The sequence below is a fragment of the Tiliqua scincoides genome, chromosome 1 (assembly GCF_035046505.1).
Source record: "Tiliqua scincoides isolate rTilSci1 chromosome 1, rTilSci1.hap2, whole genome shotgun sequence".
Lineage (NCBI taxonomy): Eukaryota > Metazoa > Chordata > Lepidosauria > Squamata > Scincidae > Tiliqua > Tiliqua scincoides.
Window position 1 is genome coordinate 142,347,468 of NC_089821.1, and position 25,419 is coordinate 142,372,886.

Sequence of the window (25,419 nt, forward strand, 5' to 3'; positions counted from 1 at the left end):
TGATGTATATGGCTTTCAGAACAGTGAAATTATCTACTCTAAATGGACCTTTCTCAGCAAAAAAATACTGAGGATATAAACCCTGAATAAATGACTTTAGGCCCAATCCTATCCAACTTTCTAGCACTGATGCAGCTGTGCCAATGGGGCTTGCGTTGCATCCTGTTGTTGGCAACCTTCAGTCTCGAAAGACTCTGGTATCGCGCTCTGAATGGTGGTTCTGGAACAGCGTCTAGTGTGGCTGAAAAGGCCAATTCGGGAGTGACAATCCCTTCCACGCTGAGAGCAAGCATAGTGTGTCCCTGGTCTGTCTCCCTGGCTATGGGCCTTCCTTCTTTGCCTCTTAGCCTCAGACTGTTGGCCAAGTGTCTCTTCAAACTGGAAGCAATCACAGAGGTCTCCTAAAGGGAACAATATTTGTTGTCTTACCTCAGGGCTGCATTGTACCTGCATCAATGCAGCAAAGTTGGATAGGATTGGGCCCTCAGCAGACATTTGCCATCAAATAAAGTATCATTCAAAATCTATTATTTTCTATTACATTTTGTTTTCTGACTTGTACTTTTTAAAATCATAAAGTATGAAGCGAAAATGAAATTTCAGTTATGCTTACAGGATCTATGTTTTGAATGTTTCTCACCATTGGCCCAATTCTATCCTTGTGATACAGTGACGGACCTTGCAATCTGCCATCACATTGCGCGGCCCTCCATTGCACAAGCTGTTCCAATAGCTAGTGGTTCACTGCTAATGGTACAGCAGCCAGTAAGCCCCATGCTGACAACTGGAGGCTACAGACCAGCTGCCAAAGCCGGCAAGGTGGCCTGATTTAAGTAAGTGAACATTTAAGCCCAAATCCTAACCAACGTTCCAGCACTGGCATAGCTGTGCCAATGAGACATGTGCTGCCTCCTGCAGTTGGGGGGCACTCACAGAGGTAAGGGAATGTTTGTTCCCTGACATCGTAGCTGCAATGCCCTTATGTCAGTGCTGGAAAATTGGTTAGGACTGCTGCCTTAGGGCCCAATCCTATCTAATTTTCCAGTGCTGGTGCAGTTGTGCCAGTGGGGTGTGTGCTGCAGTCTGTGGTGTAGGGGCAGCCCTCAAGGTAAGGGAGCATGTATTCCCTTACCACGGGACTGCATTGTGGCTACACCGGAGCTGGAAAGTTGGATAGGATTGGGACCTCCGTTGTTGAAGTTAGGTCATAGCTAGATACTATGGGAATGGCACAGCCAAAAGCAGCAGCCCTACATCTCTTCTTCCTCTCAACCCTGTTGTACCTCTCAACTAGATGTACTCAACATCTAGTACTGCAAAATATGTGACTCCTCACTGTGCTTGTAGCTTGCAGGTGAAGGGATATCCATAACAGGGCAACATCACATAATGCATCTTAAAATTTATTTATTTGAAAAATATATACCCCACGGCAGCAACTGTTACCCTGCGCATGCCCGATCTCGTCTGATCTCGGAAGCTAAGCAGGGTCAGGCCTGATTAGTACTTGGATGGGAGACCGCCGGGGAATACCGGGTGCTGTAGGCTTATACCATAGTCTTTCAAGACTGAAGGTTGCCAACCATATACCCCACCTTTCCCATGCCAAAGCAAATGCTCAAGGCATTTTGGCTTACTAGACTTTCCCAAGAGAACAGGAGACACGGGCCTGGTGCTTGAAAGGGCAGCTGTGTGCTTCCCACAACACCCAGTTCCACCCTTAATGTAGCCAGTACTGCACCCTCTCTCTGATACGAGGTCTCCTAACGTCATTGGACTGCCAGCCAAGTATTGTTTACGGGAGCTGCAGTCTTGTTCTCATGAATTGTTTCATGTTTTAAAACTTGTGCGTGACCATTATTGATCAAATATAGTGAGAGAAAAGCTGAGTAGATAAGCAGCTGGGAAAAAAACATAGAGGAACCAGGAAAGCATACACAGAGGCAGCGGTGGCACAGAGAAAACTGCAGATCTGAGGCCTCCCAGTGTCCTTACTTCGAAGTGCAAACTTCCTTCCCTGTCAGCAATCAATCAAGCAGTTTATGGAGCTGCAATATTTACACTCTAATTAAAAAATCATAAAGCCAAACCCCTTCAGTTTGTAAAAAGAGGAACTCAGGATCTGCTACTGAAACATGGTGTTAATCAGTAACTCCTAATGATCTGCTCCAAGGCCTTAGAGGTTATACGCTTATTCAGCCACACATAGCAAACAAGATAATGAGCGAAAGGAAGATAAGTGCAGTGGAACAGGTCACAAGGAACACACAGCTCAGCTCATGTCCTGATGAGCCCCTTCTGCATTTTGTTTTCTCAGCGTACCTGACTTCCAGGTTGGGGCTTTGATAAGAGCATATTTCAGGGAATGTTCATGGAGGTAATTTCAGCGTGCCTGGCTCCTGCAGAAGCCAAATATCCTGGCCAAAGAGCAACATTTGCTTTTACCAATGCCTGGTCAGAGCTCAAGCCCCATTCGCATTGATGAAAAATGAGCCTGGAGAGTTGGTTTCTGCACGCCAAAGTCTTTTTGAATTCATCAGGGAAAGAGCCAATCTCTGAATCTCCATTGCTTTTCTGCTTAGACAGCCAAAAAGGGGGGATGGTGTCTCTGTGAAACAACAGGGGGAAAGCAAGGCTGTACATCAATGGTAATAAAAATTAGGGAACAGAAAGTTAGCCATAATTAGGGCTTTGCATCCTAGATTTAAAGTGATATTTATCGTATCTCCCTGCTGTGGAGTGGAACAGGCAGAGCAAGGGCTGATATTTTGTTCTCTCTAGCCACGTATTTGTGAGACGCAACTGATGAAACCGTTTCTATCTCTTTTTTCAAAATAACTCAATATCAAGGGCCAAATTGCACAATTGACTCAAGGACTAATTGAGAGTGGTATCATACAATATGACGCCCTTGGCTACACAGATTACCAAATAGATTGTGGTTGCCTACTGTATGGCTGAAGACCAACCTGCAATGGGTAAGCTGATTAGTGAGACACAGCCCACCAGCCACCTATTATGGTCTGCCAGGTGCTTCTCAACTAGAGCTGAGTGAGACAAAAGGGGGAAGTTTTTGCTGCACCCTGATTTTCAGAGGCCAATTGAAATCTTAGGTGGTACCCGCTCTCCTTCCTCCTAAGTAGGAGGAAGAGGGGTTGCCTTTGCATCCCACCCCTATTTGCTAATGGGGATGGAAGATGTGAAGAATAGCAACTACTGCTGTGGCTGAGTACCTTGCTGTGACAGTTCCTCCTATACCTGCTCATTGGCCAATGGGATATTTAATGTATGCATGACTTCTAGTTCATATAATATTTCTTACTCTTCTGTGTGGTGTGCATGAACCCCACACAATGATATGAAAGGCAAATGCTGTTGCAACTGTTTTTGACCTTTACCATGACTGTGGGAAAAATGGTGTGGCAGGTGTAACCTGATCTCCTGACCCAGACATTGCTATCTGTTCCACTCCTGGATTGAGCTGGGGTTCAGGTGCTTCTGTGGAGTGCTTGCTTTTTGCCCTGAGGCTGACAGCCAGATTCATCAGCAAAGAAGCATCAGTAAGCAAGGGAGGAGGCCAACTGCATCAAATTCTTTCCTTTGAGGGCTCAAACTGCCATCACACCAACTGTTTGTGGGAAGAACCATGTGGGAGTGGCACTCATCTTCTAATCTAGCAGGACCTCAGTAACTGCCTCAGTCCTGAGACTGCTAGATACTATAACAGATACTAATGCCAACGCAGCTCTCTAAGGTAGACATCAAATGAACAATGAAGGCCTCTTGGGTTTGTTTTACAAGTGGAAGCCCATTCCTGCTGAAGAAAAAAACATTATTCAAATGGTGGAAAGGTGAGATATAAATCTGTTATACAAACAACTGAAAATTGTTGTGATGTCCACTAGCAGCAATGACTTGCAAAGGAATAGTTTGAACAGTACAACAAAAATCACAAGCTATGTTTCCAAAGATTTCCAGCAGGGGGTAGATATCACCATATTGCCTGGAGTCAACTGGCTCCTGGTATTTCATGACAAATAGTAAAAGAAGGGTCAAAATGGGTAAGGGGAGGAACTGAACAACACAGCAGAGCCCTTGGTATGTTTTTCATAGAGAGTCAGCAATATAACAAGGTACTGCTTAAAGAAGGTGAAAAAAAATAGGGACATTTTCAGAGTTCCTGATAACAGGGAGTGAATTTTAGATGCAAAAGTTCCTTCCAGCGCAAGCTATGTTTATGTATTCTACCCAGAACTGGAATGTCATCTGAAAAGAGTCCAATATGATTTACTTAGAGAGCTGGTCTTTAGGGTCCCTTCCAGGTGAGGGGGGTGTTAGCTCCCTGACCTCCTTAAAATATAGTGTTTCATCTTCTTTCTATGCAAAAAGGGAGGGGGGGAACATACACAGGCAATTCTGTAGTCTTTCTAATTTAGCAACTCTCCATTACATTCATAGAAAGTGGAATATAAAGAAAGGGACAGTTAACCTCACCAGATATGAACCTTGAACTGCAATCAACACTATGGAAGGCAATTATCCCTTGGCTTCATCTCCTTATTTGTTTATTTACTAAACTCATACCTCACTTTATCTCCCCGAAGAGCATCCAAGGTGGCTTACAAATGTCAAATCGCAATAAAAACAAAAAACATTAAAAAGTTCCTTCGGGGCAGGCCATGTTTTTGTATTCTACCCAGAACTGTAATGTCATCTGAAAAGAGCCCAATATGATTTACTTAGAGAGCAGGTCTTTAGGGTCTCTTCTAGGTGAGGGGGGTGTTAGCTCCCTGACCTCCTTAAAATATAGTGTTTCATCTTCTTTCTGTGTGAAAAGGGAGGGGGGAACATAAATAGGCAATTCTGTAGTCTTTATACTTATACTCTTTATACTTATACTCACTACAGGATGCAGTGCACTCCCCATTGGCATTACTGCATCGGAGCTAGAAAATTGGATAGGATTGGGCACGGAGGGCGCAATCCTAACCCACTTTCCAGCACCGACATAAGGGTAATGCAACTTTGAGGTAAGGGAACAAACATGGCCATACCTTGAGGAGGCTTCTGTGACTGCCCCCCCAACTGCAGGATGCAGCATATGCCCCACTGGCACCGCGATGGCAGTGCTGGAAAATGGGTTTGGATTGCGCCCTAAAAATCTCAAAAACAGCATTAAAATATCACATTAAAAAACCAAAACCAAAAACCATAGAAACCATAAAGCAGCCACAGGCAGCAAGAGGGGGCAGACCCATACCACACCTTGCTCTTTTCTTTTTCCTTGTATGTTTTTATGAAATGTAGGAGAATTAAATAAAATGAAAGATAATATTTCCATGCTGCCTACACTGTTGTTTGCTTCAGGTTTTTGTTCGGCTTCTGCAGAACAGGAACAGTGGCACTGTAAGCAGTGAAAGGAGTGTTGAACAGACAAATATGGTGTTTGTGGTAATCTTCTAGAATATGTGAGAGGGAGGAAGGGGTTGTCGAGACAGCCCATGAAATGACTGCCATTTAGTTAATGGAGTTGCCTGGAAGGCTTCATCCTCATTCAGTCCACAATGGTGACTAGGATTCCCAGCACCAATGTAATCGAAACAAACTTTCTTTAAAGTGTAGGGATTTTCAGCCACAGTCTTTTCTCTGGCAACTTGCTGCTGATGTTCCTCAAAGCCAAGGCTGTCCTTTCTTGCTTTTAATGAAATTCCTTTCTATTTCTCCAGGTATGACTCCCCTTGGACATGCAGGGTATATTTTCTCCTTGAGTTAGGACAGCTTATGACAAATAATGATGAGGAATCAATAGACAGGAGGGAAATATTGGGTGAGAGGCTGAATGAATCTCAGAGATAAATTATTGACCACAGGCATGGCCCCCTTCTCTCCCTTTCTCTTATGTGTTCGTATTCCATCTCACTAACAACCTGAAAGAAAATCAAATATTTTGTTTGGGGGCTTCACTAATATCAGCAACTTTTACTATCTTAATGGCATTTTTATTGATCTCAGCTTTAATGGGAGCTGTATATATTTGATGTTGGTCATTTAAAGTAGATGTGAGTAATAGACTTTCCCAGTGTGGCTCATAAAGAAGACCCTTGTCTGGCAAGCAAGAGAAGCAAAGCAAAAAAGAAGACAGCATTTAATCTACTGTTCTACTGCAGTTATCAGGGGCTGGAAGTGGGGGGGGGAGATAAAATGTAAAGGTTGGCTCCTTTTCTCTCTCTCCCCCTCCCCCCTGCTTCATGTCGACTCTCGGGCACACTGGTCATCAGCAAACGAACAACAAAAGGCCATTGGCGCAATGACCTTGGCTGTGGCATCACGCACTGGAGGAAAGAAATGAAGCCATTAGACTGAGGCGGGAGAGCAGGTTATAAATCAAGCCATTTCCAATAAGCTGCTGTAATGGTCATTCATCATTGCCAGCTACGGCACACAGCAGACCATGGAGACACTGGAGGCCGCTAAAGCTGAGACATAAACAATAATAATCCGGGCTTGATGTTTCAGCCCTTCAGGAAATTTAGGAACATTTGCTTTTCTTTTGTTTGTCAGAGGTGATATTTAAAGTGTAAGATGTAATAAATAGAGGATAGTTGACACATTGGTACAGTTTACAAGCACAGCATTGTGGGTGTGATTAAAGTGGGGGGATGGCGGGAAGGGGGAGGAGGTTAGAGAGGGAATTGAATATCAAATATAGCCAGAGCATCTGAGATATGGCTTACTCCTGCTGGTGTGATAGATTTAACACTTTGAACACAGCAGCCCTTTGATGGTCCTTCCTCGGGAAACAAAAGCCTTGCTTGCCTCTTTTCACCTTTTAATGCTCTCCTGCCTTCCGCTAAACTATATGTAGTTTGTGAGGGTCAAGGGAAAGCAATTGATATGTGTAATTAGAGGACAACTTGGAGAACTGGGATTAGATATGCATGGGCTGTACATTTTAATAACATTCTATTGATCATTTGTAGCAGGAAAAAATGTTACGCCAGATGAAACTCATGGCAAATACCATAAGGGAGTTTAAAATCCATGTGCTGTTGTTGTTGTTGAAGCCATACAAAGAGCAAGCACACAAACAAAAACTAGACTTCCAATAGTGCATACAGGAATAAGATATGAACATTTTTAGAGATTGGCCTAACACTGGGATGGTCCTTCAATTTAAAAAATGTATTCCTTTCTAAAGAAGACCCCGTGCACATTCTGTGCAGGGAATGTCTTCATGGCTATATAATATCAAGTAAAGTTCTGTATGCACCAATGAACAATGAACAACCAGCTACTCTTTAGTTAGGCATTTTGTCTGTTTGTGAATGGGGGATGTGGTTTGACTGGGACATGTGCTGCTTGGCACAGACTGTGCTTCATGGGCACTTAAGGCTTTATCCCTGAAATGAACAGATATATTGGGAGTTGTCCTGCATCAAATTTTCAAGGGTCAGTTTTTCCACTGCAAAAAGTGCTGTTTGGGGGAATGCGAACATGTTTGTGGAAAAAAAAAAAAATCCACTTTCCCACTTGTACCTGTTTGTTGTTTTGGGGACAAATGGCTGTTTCAGGGAGGTGATTTTTGCTGTGCAAAATGAAATGGAAAGGGGAAAGCATTAAGCACACTTTATTTCCATGCTGAATCAGGCCCCCATTCGGCGTTTGGGAGCTGCAATGGACTACTTTTGGGTCCACTTCTGCCTTTAAACCCATCTGCAAAAGCATTGCTCAGTTTGGCCCTAAAGGTTGATACCAAAGGGACATGGCCATTTAGAATCCAATTGGGTTTTATTATTATAACTCATCTAATTTATTTACTCAGTCCTTCAGTTACAAAGGAGCCTAGTAGATGCTTCCTAAGAATGGAGGCAATCAGTTACTGAAGGATACAGCATACATTTGGTTGGGAGAGTGAGCAAACAGTCACACCACTGTTGTACAATGGAGCTGCTTAAAGCTCTGTGTACTTGCCACACATGAACCCAGACCGCATTGGAGCAGGTAAAATGCCATCATGGGTGGGTTGTAGGTGCTTCAGAGGAGTGAGTTGGGGAGCAGGGGGCAGTTTGAGGGCTGGGGGGAGTGGATCCAGTGGCAGCAGCGTGTGTCAGGATGCTACCCCTGATTTCCAAGGCCAACATGCCCTCTACCTCTATTGCACCAGTAAAATAGCTGGTGTGGGTCTGAGAGTCCCATTGGTGACTAGGCAACCTACCAAGAGGTAAGTAACAAAAACATTTACTTACCCCTCCCAGGTCTTCTGCTTGCCCCTGCACCCAATGCATGCAGTGTGTTCTCTGTCAGTATGGTAGAAAGTAGTGGGGGGATAAGATTGGGTTCACAGAATTCTTTTCAATACACTGAAGTTTCATGGACAAGCATTCACTGGGAGTTGATGTGGAATTATTTACTCCTTGAAGATACTTGTTGGCATCTTCAGTCTCGGAAGACTATGGTATTGCGCTCTGAATAGTGTTCTGGAACAGAGTGTCCTCTCCAGTGCGCGAAGTCTGGGTAAAGTAGATATGGAGGATAGACTGTTTCCCATACAGCAAATCCCCCTCTCCACGTCGCTGAAATGGTCCAGTGGAAAGGCAGAGGCCAATACGGTTGGTTCCAGCGGCGTCACAGGAGTTGCCAGAACGTGACTGTGTTCAGCCATGAACTGCCTCAGGGACTCCGGCTCTGGATTTTGCCTCGAGGTTGACTCCTGAAGCCTTTTCCATAACTGGATGTAGCCACAAGGCAGTGGAGGTTTGGGATCAGAGTTTTCCTTCTCTCAGATGAGCTGCCTTCCCAGGCTATTGAGTCCCATCTACCCGGTGGCTGTTTAGTCGCCTCTTACGACAAGTACAGTCAAACTGAGGGCCTATTCTTATCCCCAGCCCCCAGGGGATAGGCACTGAAGACAGGCATTTTGGAAACTAGATATATTGTTTATGCCATTCTTGGTAGAGTATTACCAAATGAGCCAGGGCCGCTCCCTTTGGCCAATCTCAGGGCATGGCCTGTTCCATCTTGTCCAGTGATAGTGAAAGAGAGAAGAGATTCTCTGTGTCCTCTTCCTTGCCTCATGAAATTGTAGAAGGCCAGAATATTTCTTTTTATTCCTTCTGCTGTAAACTCTAATACCTGGTTTAAAATTATATTACAAGCTATTAATACATACAGAGAGTTTGGGAGGATTTTATAACCCACAAGAGATGGCACTCCTGGGTTATGATGTCATTCAAAGCCACTTGATAATATACTGCAACTAGCTGGCAATATTTTGAAAGCAGCTATTAAACTAAATATAGACAAGGAACATGTTGCTACAACAACACAAAATATTATGAACAGTGATTCTCAGTAATATACTGCAGCAAGCTGGATTATTTGTTTAGTCACCCTCCCCCCCCCCCTTAAATGTTGAAATCTGCAACATAATGACCAGGGATGGTAGCAAAACACCATCTTTTGGAATGTATCTAACTGTGGTTAACATAAAAATATGGGGGGGGGGGAGAGAAACAGATTCAAGGCAGGAAACAGAGAAAAGGGAGAAGGCGAAGGAAGACAAATCAAATGGTGAAGTAATCCAGAAAGAAAATGATCTATGTAAACCACAGCACTCCAAGCCTGATATAAATCAATTGCAGCCATTCAAGATAATTCAGATGCATTAACTTTTCTTTCCTACCAATGTTTGAGCAATAAAAGAGGGAGCAAATGTAAACATCGGTTCCTACACTTTAGTAAGTCACCATTAGCAAAACAGAGTGCTTTTAATTACATTTCCAGACCGGGGTATGGACCGGGTGACATGTTATACCGGAGATCAATGTGAGCAATAGCTATTTTTCTTTCCTTGGTGGAAAAAAGAAGGCCATCAACATTTGCTAAGACCTGTTAGAAATGGCTGAATGCAATGATTCACATGGGCTATCTTATTAAACATTGTTTGTGAACTGCAGTGGCAAAGATACCAGTTTTTAATTTTGCAAAGATATGGAGAGTGCATGATTCCCCCCCCCCCCCAATGCACACCTTGACCCAATGTATAGGGTATGATGATGCATTTGAGCATACTGCTTGGCACAAGAAATCAGGCCTGTGTGGCCTTCCACTTGACTGATACCACAGAATGCCTCATGTTTTGAAGGGGTCATTTCCTTGTATACAGACCATAATGCATGATGTGGATCCATGGAAACCTGATCTGTCTTAGAAATGTACATTTGCTTTCAAGCAAATGGGAAAAAACCAACAACTAGAATACGAGGCACTTGGTTCATTTAATTTAGTTGTTACAAAAAGGAGTACCTGGGAGCTCTGAATGAACCTAACAGAACATGCCATCCATTTTGTGGGAGCTGTCCATTCACCTTCACAACTGGAGAAGGCCTGAGAAACTGGGCAACTTGCAAGCCACCTGGTTCGTGGGCTGTCAAATGCTAACTTCAGGCACCCAGAGAGCTGTCTCCTGGGGTGCACGAAGCCACAGTTTGACAACCAGGGAATCAGGCAGCTTGCAGAAGCTGTTTGACAGCTGTTAAACTTTCCCTTTGCCTGTCTAGGAGAGAACTCATCTCAGCCTGCAAAGGCACAGTTTAACCACCAGGGAATCAGTAAGAAACTCCCTTGAATGAAAATGAATGCAAGCAATGAAACAAACTATGTTTATGAAGAATGAATGGATCACAACATGAATGACATGCCTAGTAATGAAAATGAATTGAGTACTAAATTTAAAAAAAAAAAATTGTAATTCTTTTTTTTCTTTCCAAAATTATTTTTATGTCTGTGTCACAACCAAAAGTGGACGAGACTGAAGTTTATTCACTGAACACATGGGGGCTTAGGGGTGATGATTTTATATATGTTTGCTTTGCTAATTTGGAGCAGTACCTATTGATAACTGACAACTGATAACTGGAGTGGACATATAACCACATGATGAATGGCTATATATGGCACCATCTTAGGAAAAAAAAAAAAAAAAACATTTGGAAAATTACATATGGTCCAGAAGGATGTGACCAGACTGTTGACCAGAGCTGGGTTACGGGAACACGTTAGCCCATTACTGCAACAGCTTGCCAGTCCATATCGAAGCCCTGTTCAAAGTGCTGGTTTTAATCTTAGAAGAGTTAAATGGCTTGGGTCCAGGAGCCCTTCTCTGCATCCCATCCATACAGGAAGCAGAGCCTACTCTGCAGCCAGTGCCTGACACTGTCCTCCTAAGAAAGCCAGTGGCGTCACTAAGATTCGCGTCACCGGTGCGGGAGGCCTGCGCGTCACCCCATGCAGTGGGCGGGGCAACTCCCCAGGTGGTGGGCATAGTGATGCACCATTGCCCCGCCCCACTGGTTTTTTGACAGTACCTTTTGATAGAACACAGATATTTCAATGTGGATGTTTCATTGCATTCTGCATGAAATTACACATTGATTGATATATAACATGATGGTATTATTCCTCCAAATTCTGATTTTAGTGATTTTGAAAACTTGTGGAGACACACACACACACCTGTGTCAACTTACTAACACCTTATTGGAGCAGTTCTCAAACTTTTAGTACTGGGACCCACTTTTTAGAATGACAGTCTGTCCAGGACCCATTGGAAGTGATGTCATGGCCAGAAGTGACATCATCAAGCAAATTAAAATAAATAATTATAAATAGTTAAATTAAAAGAAATAATTAAATAAGGGGGAGCCAGTCCTGTTCTACCAAGTGAGTTTTCTTTGTAGTCTGTCTGCAATAACACCCCCCAATAAGAATCAGTGAGATTTTCAGCCCTCCCCAGTGCCCAGCTTAAAGTCCTTCTATTTCAAGCATGTCAATACAAAGACCCACCTGGCTTTACAAGTCTGAGAGCCCAATCCTATGCCTGTCTACTCAGAAGTAAGTTCCATTAGAGTCAATGGGGCTTACTCCCAGGAAAGTGGGGATAGGAGTTCAGCCTCAGAGCCCAATTCTATGCATGTCTACTCAGAAGTAAGTTCCATTAGAGTCGGTTGGGCTTACTCCCAGGAAAGTGTGGGTAGGATTGGGCTGTGAGGGAAACTTTGCAAGTGCAAAATAGAAAACTTTCCCCTTACCAGTTCAAGCTTCTTTGTTGGTCCTTTCTAGTGGGGGGGGGGGGAGGCTGCCTTCTGGGGCTTTTGTTGGACTCCAGTCCCATTAGATCGGGACCATTCTGGTGTCCTCACAGTCTTTGCCTGGCCTGACCACCAGCCAAGGCACATCTGCCCAGTGGCGTCACTAGGGTTCGTGTCACTTGGTGCGGGAGGCCAGTGTGTCACCCCCGTGCAGTGGATGGGGCAACGCCCCAGGTGGTGGGCGTGGTGATCTACCATCGCCCCACCCCCACTGGTTTTTTGGCTGTACCTTTTGATAGAATAAAGATATTTCAACGCGGTTTGTTTCATCCCATTCTGCATGAAATTACACATTGATTGATGTATAACATGATGGTATTATTTTTGCAAACTGTGATTTTGGTCACTAGTGGTGTCACCTCCCTCCAGGGTGTCAACTTACTAACACCTTATTGGAGCAGTTCTCAAACTTTTAGCACTGGGACCCACTTTTTAGAATGACAATCTGTCCAGGACCCATCATAAAGCAAATTTAAATAAACAATTATAAATAAAGTAAAATAAATAAATTAGGGAAAGCCAGCCCTGTTCCACCAATTGAATTTTCTCTGTAACCTGCCTGCAATAACACCCCCATCCCCCCCCCAAAAAAAAAATCAGTAAGATTTGTACCTCTTTTCAGTACCCAGTTCAATTTAAGTTCTTATATTTCAAGCATATCACTATCAGGACCCACCTGGCTTTACAAGTCTGAGAGCCCAATCCTATGTCTGCCTACTCAGAAGTAAGTCCCATTATAGTCAGTGGAGCTTACTCCCAGGAAAGTGTGGATAGGATTGCAGCTTAAAAGAAAAAGATTCACCTTATCCTGTCAAGTCTCTGTTTCATTCTTTTTATTGGGGGGGGGGGCTGCATTCTGGAGCATTTGTTGAACTCCATTTGCATCAAATCAAGACCATTCTGGTGGCCTCACATTTCCCTTTGCCTGAACTGTCCAGGAGCCAAGGCATGTTTGCTTACTTGCTAGTAAACGCGACCGTATGGCTTAGTTTCGCTTTCCATAGGGCTCAATACATTCGCCAGCTTGGAGGGGAGATCTCCTTCTCAGATGTTTTTTTTGGGCTACATTCATTGGATCAGGACCAATCTGGTGTTGTTGGATTCCTCTCAGCCTGCCCTTTCAGACAGACTAAGACATGTTTGCTTACTCACCAGTAAACGCACAATACAGCTTGGTTTCACATTCCATTGGGCTCCATGCATTTTTTGTTTTCCGGTTGTTTACCAATAACTTTTGATAGAAAGGAGATGTTTCACTCCCGTTTTTTGCATTGCATTCTGCTGGGAATTCCACATCCAACGGTATATAACATGATGGTATTACTCCTAACCACCGCGATTTTAGCACGTCACCCTCCCAGTGTGCGTCCCCCTTCCTTTGTGCGTCACCCAGTGTGGTCCGCACCCCCCACACCCTCCTTGCAATGCCACTGCATCTACCTACTCGCATGTAAATGCTGCGTGAGGCTGCTTCATTTCCTATAGGGCTCCATACACTCGCAGCTGGGGAGGAGGGACCTCCTCCTCAGGTGTTTTTGGGGCTGCATTCATTGGATCAGGACCATTCTGACATTGGAGTCTTCTCAGTCTGCCCTTTTGGACAGAGCAAAGCAAGGTTGCCTACTCGCAAGTAAATGCAGTGACGTGGTTTCACTTGCTTTCCATAGGGCTGAATAAGGACCTCCTTCTCAGGTGTTTTTGGGGGCTGCATTTACTGGATTGGGACCATTCTGGTGTCGTTGGATTCCTCTCAGCCTGCCCTTTCCAATGGACTATGGCAAGTATGCCTACTCACGAGTAAACACATGATACGGCTTACTTTCACTTTCCATGGGGCTCCATGCATTTTTTCCTTCCAGTTTTTTGGCCATAGCCTTTGAAGGAAAGGAGCGATCTCAACAGGGTTTTTTGCATTGTGTTCCACGGGTCATTCCACATCCAACGGTGTATGGCGTGATGCAGTAGCTCATAAAGGCGCAATTTGAGCGCATCACTCCCAGGGTGTGTCACCCAGTGCTGCCTGCACCCCCTGCACCCCCTATTGACGCCACTGTAAAGCCCATCTTGCTTCTTTGCTAAATTCTCATTGCTTTTCTAAAATGTTTTTGCTTTGGCATGCCAGTCAAAATCAGTATAGTGTTGAATATTATTACTGCTGCTGAATTTCTCTCCCTTTCAATGAATTGTTGTTAATTGATTTTATTTACTGCTTTTTTATTTGCTTTTTCATTGTTGTAAGCCAATCTTCGATATTACTTTTTATAATGGAACAGCCGGGATGAAATAATTACAAATCATCATCATCATCAGTATTTATATACAGTTTTCCAACAAAAAAGTTCACGCAAGAACAGGTTGTTTTTATTGTGGGGAAAAGAATGCAACAAAATCTGTTTTGTTAGTCCCCTGCTAATTGGGTAAGAGGCACTTTTTCAAGTGGGTGCTCCTTTTTTTTAGCAGGGGGAGAGTAACTGGCCCACCTCACCCCAGCACTGTCTGTTCTAGTGGCTGTCTGCTGGTATTCCTTGGCATCTTTTTAGATTGTGAGCCCTTTTGGGACAGGGAGCCATTTAGTTATTTGATTTTTCTCTGTAAACCGCTTTGTGAACTTTTAGTTGAAAAGCAGTATATAAATACTGTTAATAATAATAATAATAATAATAATAATAATAATAATAATAATAATAATAATGTTTTGTCTACAGTGCCTCTGGCACCATTCCTTAATTCTTATTCCCTGCTGTAACTAACAGTGAAATCCTATATATGCCTACTCAGAAGAAAGCCTCAGTCAGTTGAATGGAACTTGCTCCTAGGCGAGTGTGTATAAGACTGCAGCTGAAGAATCTAGCCAAGTAGGCATTTAATTGTACAAACTTGTCTGGATTGGGAGAGTTGTTTTGATGCTCAGTAGCATACAGGGAGCTGTGAAATGGAGCAAAACCACACTGGGGGCCAAGGGCGCTTAAGTAGTTTGCCCTTTCTGTGGTTTTGAGCCAAACAGGTTTTCAACAGAAGTTTTTCAGTTAAAAATAGCATGCAGACTAGATGCCATCAAGTTCAAAACCACAGTGGTTGTTGCCACTACTAGATGACTGGTGTTGCCTGATGTATTCATTTTGCATGTGAACCTGATGCTGGGTAAATGCCAAGCAAACACGATTCAGATCAGTCTTGTGTTTTTTTGCTTGGCAAGGAAGCATTAATAAGAAGGCCAGACTTTGGTTCTTGAGAGAACCTTCACCCCCCTCTGGTTGGACTCTGGTAAGGTGGACTAGCCTAGCTGCTCAAACTATTGGATTGAAGTGTTTTCACAGCCTACCAAAGGGCTCACTCCTTGCCTGTAGTCCTGATTCAGTCTACAGAAATGAAAGACTCAGCCAACATTTCACACCATACCTGGAGCCTTGGTGCTTTCCTGATTCTTCTCTTTCCTTTCCCCTGTCTTTCTCCTTTCCCTTCCTGCTACAGCATAACATTAATTCTTCAGCCCCCTTTCCCCTTAGGTAATCCCTCTGATTTCCCTAAAATGGTAACATCCAACTCCCCACCATTCTCTAGTCTTCCATTTGTGACCCCCTTCTCCTCATAAGGATTTCCTCATTCTCTTCTTACCTAGAGAACACTGATGCTTAGGGTCTAGTTCTGTGAGTGATCGGCTGTGGCACTGCATTTCTTTATCATTTCGATCCCCCTTCCCATTTATTGAGTTCTTTCCCCCGCAATAAAAGCAACCTGTTCTTGCATGTATAACTTTGATCCTTCCTCATTTCATGCCATTTCACTGAGTTGTGCCATGAGTCACAGCATTTGATCCCTGGACACACAACAGTTTGCTCCAGTATGCGCATGTTACACATATCTTAGAGCATATTTTGTTTCATTAATCCCAGCACTACAATTTTGCCTCATTTCAGAACTCCATGTGCTGTTGAGCATGGAATACCCCCTCAGTGCACCCACATTGTGCAGTTAAAACTCACATCTGATTAGACTAGTCTTAAGCTCAACTTTTGTAACTGAAAATTGCATATGGACATTTACCTCACGTTCAAACCTCTTCCCTTACTTTTTGTCCCTTTTGTGAATGTCTAGCTTGTAATCCCCTCAGAGCAAATACTTATCTTTTCACTTTGTGTACATTGATGGTGTAACATTCATAATAACAGCAATAACAATAACACAATGCATAAGAAGTCCCCTTTAAATGAAGTGGTCAGTTTAAATGTGTCAACATTTAAACAATAAATAATGTATACCTGAAAGCCTCACACATTTAGTACAGGTACCCACTTTTTAGTATGAGAATCCGTCAGGACCCACCAGAAGTGATGTCATGACCAGAAGTGACATCATCAAGCAGGAAAATTTTTCACAATCCTAGGCTACAATCCTATCCACACTTACCCAGGAGAAAGTCACCATTTAATATCATTGTTAAAAGCATATACAGAGTAACCTGTTCAAAAGTACAGTTCTGTAACATTTCCCCAAAGTCACATACTATAGTAGCATCAAGTCTAATATATTAAAAATAAAATATTGAAATGAATGGGGACCCACCCAAAATTGGCTCACGACCCACCTAGTGGGTCCCAACCCTCTATTTGACAAATACTGCTCTAGTCCCTGGATTGGAAAAGAAAGAGAAGAAGTGGAGGTGAGGTGAGTGCTGAGCTAGAATGTTGTAGGATGGGAGGAGCAGAGGCTGGCAGATCATTAGGTAAGGTGGGTTGACATTTGGCATGCCATGTCAGAAGGTCTTGAGTCAGTCCTGGCAGTGCCTATAAATGTTATACAGAGGAATATAAAGCAGAACTCAAACATCATTCCCAGTTTGCATCCCTGAATTTTCACACTTGCCCCATATTTTTGGCTCGGCTTGGCGGTTTGACAGAAGCTGGCCGAGAGCACACTTGCCAACATACATATTTTATGGTTTGTCTAAATATTCTCTCTTATAATTAAACATTTGGGCATGTTTGAATACAAATGTAATAGATTGCTTTTTTCCCCTCCCTTTCTTGATGAGCTGCTGTTTAAATACTCCGCTATAATAAATATTTATAAAGCATTTATAAATAAAATATTAATTGCTCAAAATGACATTTTAATGTGGTGCTAAACGTCCAAGGAACGCTGTGCTACATGAAGTAATCTCGGCTTGGGATTTGTGAGCTCAGAGGCTGGGAGGGCGTCCAGGCAGCATGTCATGAATAATCCCTGTTTCGACAGCCTTTGGTGGGGGCTCTTAGGCAGGGAGAAGGCAAACAACAGAAAGGGCGCCTTCCACTGTGACTGTTGGTTCATTTCCTTGACTCACGCCTATGGCACAAGTACATAGAATGCTGCTCTATATTGGACCACTGGTCCATATAACTCGGTATTGTCAACTGCAATTGGTAGCAGCTCTTCAGGGTTTCAGACTGAGAAGCGTCTTTCCCAACCCGACCTTGAAATTCCTGTGATTGACCTTCTCAGTATCAACTATGCATCTTACTGACTGATCACCCCTTCCTAAATAAGCATGAGAATTTACATAACGTCCCTTGAAGACCTATATCTAAACGTGAAGGAAAAGAATATGCATTGTGTTTATTGCTACCTTGTAAAGAAGCCTATAAAGGATACAATCCAACTTTCCAGTGCAGAGGCTGCTGCAATGAAGCCCCAAGGTAAGGAGACAAATGTTCCCTTACCTTGAGGAGGTCTCCCCCGCCCCCTAGGATGCATGGCCCATTGGCACAGCTAAGTCGAATAGGATTGGGCCCAAAGTTATTCATCCACAAACATTTTTGTTATACTAACACTTACGTTATTCATTTGTGGCACACTGAAGGCATGAAAGAAATAAGAAGAGTTCTTACCAGTTGCTTGATCAGGTTGCCTGAAACTTCTTGTCCCTGATAAGGGATTATTTACATGCTTGCTACATTAAGAATGCTTGAGTCTGAGATCTCCAGAATGAATTGCAGCTCTGGTTGGATCACTTACCAAATTGCCCCACTGTCCAATGAGTTATTGTAGCTAACCAACAGCTTCTCACAAGCTTCTATATATAGCCTGTACTGTGTGGGTTGGTGGCCCCTGCTTGTAGTTCTTGGTAACAAGGTGGAAACCAACATTATCACTCCATTAGAGCTGCTCAGAAATCTAGGAAAGAAGAGGGTAGATAATGAGATGCTTGTCAGAGGTTATAGACAGCTAGCTGTCCTCCCCATGTGCTTATGCCATCGTTTGGAAAGTAGCTTCAGGTAGTGTAGGAAAAGGGCAATAGTTTCTTTAAAGAGATTCAAGAGGCAGACCCCTTCTGGAAAAACTTCCAAAGTGATTGTCAAGTTATTGGACTTGCTGGTAGATTTGTGCATCCACACAGAACTCTGGTTCACAGAGCATGACTCAGAACTCCCAGTGGAGTCATGGAAAGTTGGCAAGACTGACTTGGACGTCTTTCCTCCTTGATTCCTAGTATATGTCTTGATTAAGCCGTTAGACAAGTGCCAAAACATTCCTTTGCAATCTGTGCAACAGAACAGATGATATACACTTTGTATTGTTCTCCAAGCTGGGGGGCAGTGGGGCAACATACAGTGTCTAGGAAGCTTTTTGGTTCCTTATAGAGTTATATTAGTTTGCACACTTTTGATTGTTTCAAGGTGGCCAGAGGCTACCCCAAGCAGTTTCAGGCCCAATAGGCTGATTTATCCACCGCAAATAAATATGCCAGACACAGGCTTGGAATTAAATTAGAATTAACTTTAAACATAAATGACTGCAGCAGGGCACTAAACTGCTACCCAAGACGGTGCTAATCATCTACCTCCCCCGGAAGTTAAATAGGCATACCATCTGACTCAAGGTGACAGAGCAAGCCTATCACTGCCAACTCCAAAGGGTCAAGGCAACTGGATGGCATGGACTGACAGGCCAAGACTTGTGATAGCCTTTGCATAGTCTAATCAAGGGACTTGCCTGCCAGCCTGGTCAAGCCAGACAAGCATCATCGGAGTGATCCTGGCTCTTTCCTTGACCTTGTTTACCCAGAGTGGACATCAGAAGCTGATCCTGCCTTCCCACCCTGCAGGCACCTGTCTAAAGTGACCAAAATAAATAAAAGGGAACTCAACCTGAAACTCCTCAACACCCAGCTACAGTCCCTTTCAGGGAGAAAGTGGGATTAAAATACTGTCAATAAATAAAAATGAATAAAATACAGTTTGGGGTACGTGAAAAACCACAAACCAAGCCAGCTCTCAAAAAGCGACCAGCTAATCTCAGACTGAAAGAATGTTGGGCAGGAGCAGGTCACTGTCTGGGACAAAACTGCACTGTCTGGGAGCCATGAGTCCTGATCAATGCCTTTGTCCCACCCCCAGCACTTGCCTCAACCAATCAGGCTGGGTGCCTGCACCTGGCTCCTTGAGGTAGGCCAGGGCAACGGTGCACAAGGGTGCACAAGGTCCACTGGTCAGGGCCTAGAAGAGGGGGGTAAAGGGAGTAATTTGTACCTCCACCCATGGTAAAAAGGGGGGCCCAGGAGCCAAAGGAGGGGGCCCAGAAATTTCCTGAGATCCTATGTTTTCCTATCTACTCAGACCTGTTGCCTGCACGGGATGCTGGGGACACTACTACCCACTACCACTGGGGATGCTGGGGACCCTACTGATGCCACATGAGTTAGTAGACCTGTGCGCCAAAGACTTTTCCAGCTGTCTCTACCCTCTCCCACCCTGTTTCACTCCTCCCTGCCCCCATTCTGCGCACTCAACACCACCCTCCCCCACTCTGTTTCACCCCTCCTCCTTTGCAAAGGGGCCCAAAAGAAAATTTGTACCCCCTGATAAAATTGCTCTCAGATGCCCTACCACTGGCCATTTGTGGTTGCTATCATTCAAGGGAATTATTGTGCATTGTGGAAAGTATAACTTTTTATGACCTTAAGGGTTCCCCAATGAAATGTTTTTGCTCCAAACTACCAAATCCATTGGTCACCTGCTGTGTATCTCAACGTCCCCATAATTACCAGTGGCTACCTGACAACACAATGGCTCCTCCAACTGATCATTTCAGAACAAATGTCACTAGGAATGCAAAGCAGAAGTGAGTCCGCATGTTGAGTGGACTCCTTGGTGAGATAAAATTCCTGTAAAATAACATCAGCATGTTTAGGATATTTACCACAGTAGTGCTTAGTATAGATCACGATTCCAGATTGCCTTTGTATATATAATCATTTCAAAAGCACAGCTCCAACACTACTCTTCAGTCCCTTAATGTACCTTTCCATTTATTTAATGACTGCTGACAAAACAGCATCAAAAATTCTGGCACAGATAAAGTACAATTGTACATTGTACAAAAACCCTCTACTCCAAAAACATGACTCAGCTAATTCAGAAGGAGCAATTGCCTTCTTCCCATGTATAAAACCTCTGGCTGCCCTTTAACATACCACTGATAAGATATTTGATAGGATGACTTGCAATGCCTATTGTCAATAGCTGAAGTTAGAAAACCCGTCATCAAATGAGTGGAGGTATGAATGGCTTATATTGCACGCATATGCACACTTTCCTGGGCGTAAACTCCATTGAACATTGGAATTCACTTTGAATAAGCATGTGTAGGATTGTGCTGTAATAAGCAGTAGTATATCTGGGGAAAATGGCATCTGTGGCAAGAACTGAAATTGCACCCCTGTCCAAATAGAGAAGGGGTGATCATGGGGTGGGAAGCCAGACCTGTCCATCCCACCAAGTGAATTTATGCAAACAGCCACATATGCTAAGCCCCCCTAAAAAAAAGAAGTGAAAAATAGAGTTTTGTACCTGTGGTTGGCACTGTGCTGTGGCACTGTGCAAAAATGGCCAGTCCCAGAAGCTCCCTCCTGCCTGGAAGCAAGTTCCAGAATTTTTTCTGCAGATATTTACCTCTTTGGGGAAGTCCACTGAAACTTGTGCAAAAACATCTCGTTGGTTGTGGTGCAAAAATGCACCATAGTTAGTCTGCGTCTGGCACCCCCCTTCAAATGGCACCCAGGGCAGAGTCACCATATGCTATATGCTAGGTACCTTACTGGTAATAGGTAATTATATATCTGAAAACTAAATTAAATTATTTTAGGGGAGGTTCCCTATTGTGTTGGTTTGACACTTTGTCATTAGCTTCTACTCTTCTCTCCCCATTCCCCATATACAGTCTGTTTTTTTTCACATTTTTTAAAATCACACTGCTTCTCCCTTAACAATATTGCAGGAATCCAACCCTTCCTTTCTGCTCTCCAAAACAAAAATTCTAGTTCATTCATACCCTAGTCATCTTTTGCCTTGACTTCTGTGACCAACTCCTCATTGATCTTTCATTGGCTCGTCTCAGTTGCCTCCACCTTTGTCCAGCTCTCCACTAAAATGGACCAGTCATCATTCCGACCACATCACCTCCTAAATTCCTTTAACAGTTCCTTGTTCATTCACAGATCCAGCATTTTGACCTTTAATGCCTGAAAGAGCTTGAGATCTAAGTACTTCAAAGTCTCTCTTTTTTCTTTACTTACTCCGTGGTACAATCCAGGCAACTTTTGAAGCTGTGCTTCAAGTGCCCCAACCAACTATTGTAGGTGTCTATCAGGATATCAAACATTTGAGATGTGGAATCAACCTTATGGAATGTCCTCTCTAGAGAAGTCCACCAGGCACCTATGCTATGACTTTCAGATGCCATAAGAACATAAGAACAGCCCCACTGGATCAGGCCATAGGCCCATCTAGTCCAGCTTCCTGTATCTCACAGCGGCCCACCAAATGCCCCAGGGAGCACACCAGATAACAAGAGACCTCATCCTGGTGCCCTCCCTTGCATCTGGCATTCTGACATAACCCAGGTAAATGACATTAAGCCAGGTAAAAAGCTTTTTTTGAAGGCTTTTTTCAGATAGATTCCCATACTTTTGTATTGTTAGCTGATCTGTTTTTTTCTGCAACTTTTCTTTTATTAGTTGTTTAGTTATCTTGTATTTTACCTTTGGTGAAAGCCACTTTGATTTAATTGACTCTCTCTCTCTCTCTCTCTCTCTCTCTCTCTCTCTCTGAGTTCTGAAATGGAACATACTGACATTTTTGGAACTTTTAATCATTTTTGTTCTGATACACAGTTTGCCAGCAGGAGCTTTACTTAACTGCATTGCAAGTTATCAAAATCCAGTGAGCATGATTTGGCCAAGCTGAAGCACTTTTAAATTCTACTGGGAAAGATATAATGAAACTTAACAGAGCTTAACTTTGGTTCGATCATATCCAATGTTATTAACAAAAATAAAAGTAGTGTGTAGGTCATAAGCACCTAAAGTGTTTTTTTTTTAATCACCTAATTTCCAAAGTGCCCAGGATCCAGAATCTCAACTTTTGCCCCATGCTGCAAATTGATCTTCTGTATACCTGCCTGCCAAATATATATTTTCATTTCTTTGGCTCAGCACTGGACCCAACTGAAAAGGTCATTTGTTGCAGGCAATTTGTACGATTGCATTTGGAGTGAGAGCGAGAGTTAGAGCTTCAAAATGCCATTGCACCATGCTCATGACAGCCAGAGGAAAGCATTGTATTTAGAGCCAAATGACAAGTGGGCTAAAGTCCACAATGCACCTTCAGAATTGCCTGTGTCAATTGCCTTGGAGACTCACTGACAGATTCTGACAAGCGGGTGAGAAAGTACCATATTTAATCTATTTAAAACTAGAGTGGACAAAACAGTTGAGAACATAGTGCTGGGGCAGGGAGGGAGGAAAAAAGAGGTGAAATGTGTCATTAAATTCTATACTGGTCAAAAGATACAGCAGGTAGTCTAATAACAGCAAAGCATTCCACCTCAAGCCTTTATGACTATAACTGAATTTAAGATGCAATCCAATACACACTTTCTTGGAAGTAAGCCCCATTGAAGAAAATGGGACTTACTTCAGAGTAGACATGTGCAGGATTATGCTACTAGGTTAAGTTCCAAGCACTCATGCTTGTGTGTTAAGCAACTGCATCATGTTATAATGAGGCCAGCATATAAAATTGAAGAGGACAAAAACAATATAGGCCTTGCGTGGAAAATGTACAGGTAAATCTTATTTGTGACACTAGATTACGTGAGGATATATTTTTACATTGTAAGGAAAGGTATGGATTTACACACTCTAAATACTGTTAAATCTCATGAACACCTTTGAGCAAGATGGGATGTCAAGAGCGACTAAAATATTGGAACTCTAGTGTTAGTAGGTTTGTGTGTTTGCGGGGGGCGTATTCCATGTTTTCTTGTGCAATAGGTATGAAGAGCTGTACTGTAGTGCAGGATTTTGTGCAGCAGCATAGATTCATGCCAATTAACACACCTGAACTGCCCTTAGTGCAGGGTTGCCACAGTACCAAAATGGCTACTGCACATCCAAAGCACAACCGGGCAGCCAGCGGCAGCTCCAAAGGAGAAGGGGACTTTGTCCCCTTCCGCCAGTAAGAAAAGTAGACCCACAATGGGGCTACTTGATTCTGTGACAGCTCTGAAACCGCTATAGAATCGAAGAGCCCCATGTCAGGCTGTGCGGTGTGACATGGGACTCAGGATCCAGTGGAGACAAGTTCCACTGATCTCGCTCTCCTCCCGCTCCACTCCCTCCCCCGCCATGCCTCCCTCCTGCCCTCTTCCTGCCCTCCCCCTCCCCAAAACACCTCCTCCCCGCCTCCCCCCACAGCCCAACTCACCTCTCCACCATCAGGTGGTCCAGGTGACCACTGGGCAGCAGGTGGGCCCAGTACTGGAGCTGGCAGAGTGCAGGCTCACATTTACTAGCTCTGGCACTGGGCTCGCAGTAAAGGCTCACAAACGTGCTGTACGGCACATTTGCGACAGTGCTTGCCGGCAGTAAGCCAGCGCGCACAGTTCAGGATCGGACCTTGATTCTGACTAAAATTCTGTACAGGTTTTCCATACCTTTCCACATCGTCACCATCTGCCTCCAATTGAAAACTGTAATTTTACCCCCTGTTTGGGGTGCAGGCCTTCCTGCAAGTGCTCCTACCAGCTAGGCGATCACAACATGCATTTATGCACATTTATGACAACCTAGACCAGCACTACAGCTGCTAAGGATTGTGCCATGAGAAATTTACAGTTGGTTTTTTTCTTTTATAGTCTTTTAGCTGTGGGGGTATGGCTACAGGGGGTGTCACGACAAGCTCTTGCACTTCAACATTTACCTCTAGTCTAAACCACTGGCCTTCCTCCATAATGTTCTTTAGATGTGAAAGAGCTGTGCCTTGATATCCATTGTTTAAGCCATTTTCTTCTCTTTCATAGCACCTTCCTGAAACTGTCCTTCTTACACAAAGCTTTTCCAGAACATCATTAGATTCTGTGCTGCCAGTCGCAAGGCACAATTCGTTCATCATGTCCTGTTTCCTCTCTTCACCTCTGAAGCATCACCAAATATACCATTTGCGTTAGTGCTCAGCACTCTATTACTACTAACTAAGTATTATAATAGATAATGGGGCAGTGATGGAGGGGGGAAGCAGCACATTCAGACTTGGAAACTAGGTCAATCCCATTTCAATTGCAAAGTAGTAATCTCTTGGAGCAAATTTTGCTGTCCAACAAAATTATTGCAAGTTGACAAGAAACCACATCGTTGCACATCATGTAGTCTTCTGCAAACCTCACAGAGGATCTCTGGGATGAGGAAACAGCTGATTGAAGGAGTGTTGTCAAGAGGAGGCAGAGGAGCTTTGCTCCTTTTATATACATTCCTAATGCTATATGTGGTCAAAGCAGCTCATCTATACAGTGTGTTATATTGAAGGCTCTTGGTCACTGACTTTTGTTCACTTGAAAGATGCTCTGCGTATGCAATGATAAGCAAAACAATGCAAAACAATGCATTTTTATTTTGTTAAATACATGTACATCTCTAAATAGTACTAAACTTAGCACCACACTTAGCACATTGCTGCACTGTCTTTGGATCCAAGGGATCCAAAGAAAAACAATATTCCTGAAAAGAATAAAGGATAAGTGCCACTTGTGGAATTCAAATGTGTGTTTCTATTGCACTTCCAGTTTAAAAAAATTACTTATATAGCAGAATCAAATGGTAATACTTTACCTGGACTGTTCCACTTCAGAATGCAGGCAGAAGTTGGAATGTTTCAATACTGGCCCATGAAGAAATTCCATGTCCAAATTCTGTGCAAGGGAGATTAGTTTGGATTCTATAATAATAATAAATAGC

The 25,419-nt window shown here is 43.4% G+C and overlaps 1 pseudogene; it reads left to right on the plus strand.

The window, feature by feature from the left end:
* Positions 1–1,431: 1,431 nt before the first annotated feature.
* On the plus strand, positions 1,432–1,548 carry LOC136637069 (5S ribosomal RNA; annotated as a pseudogene).
* Positions 1,549–25,419: the final 23,871 nt, after the last annotated feature.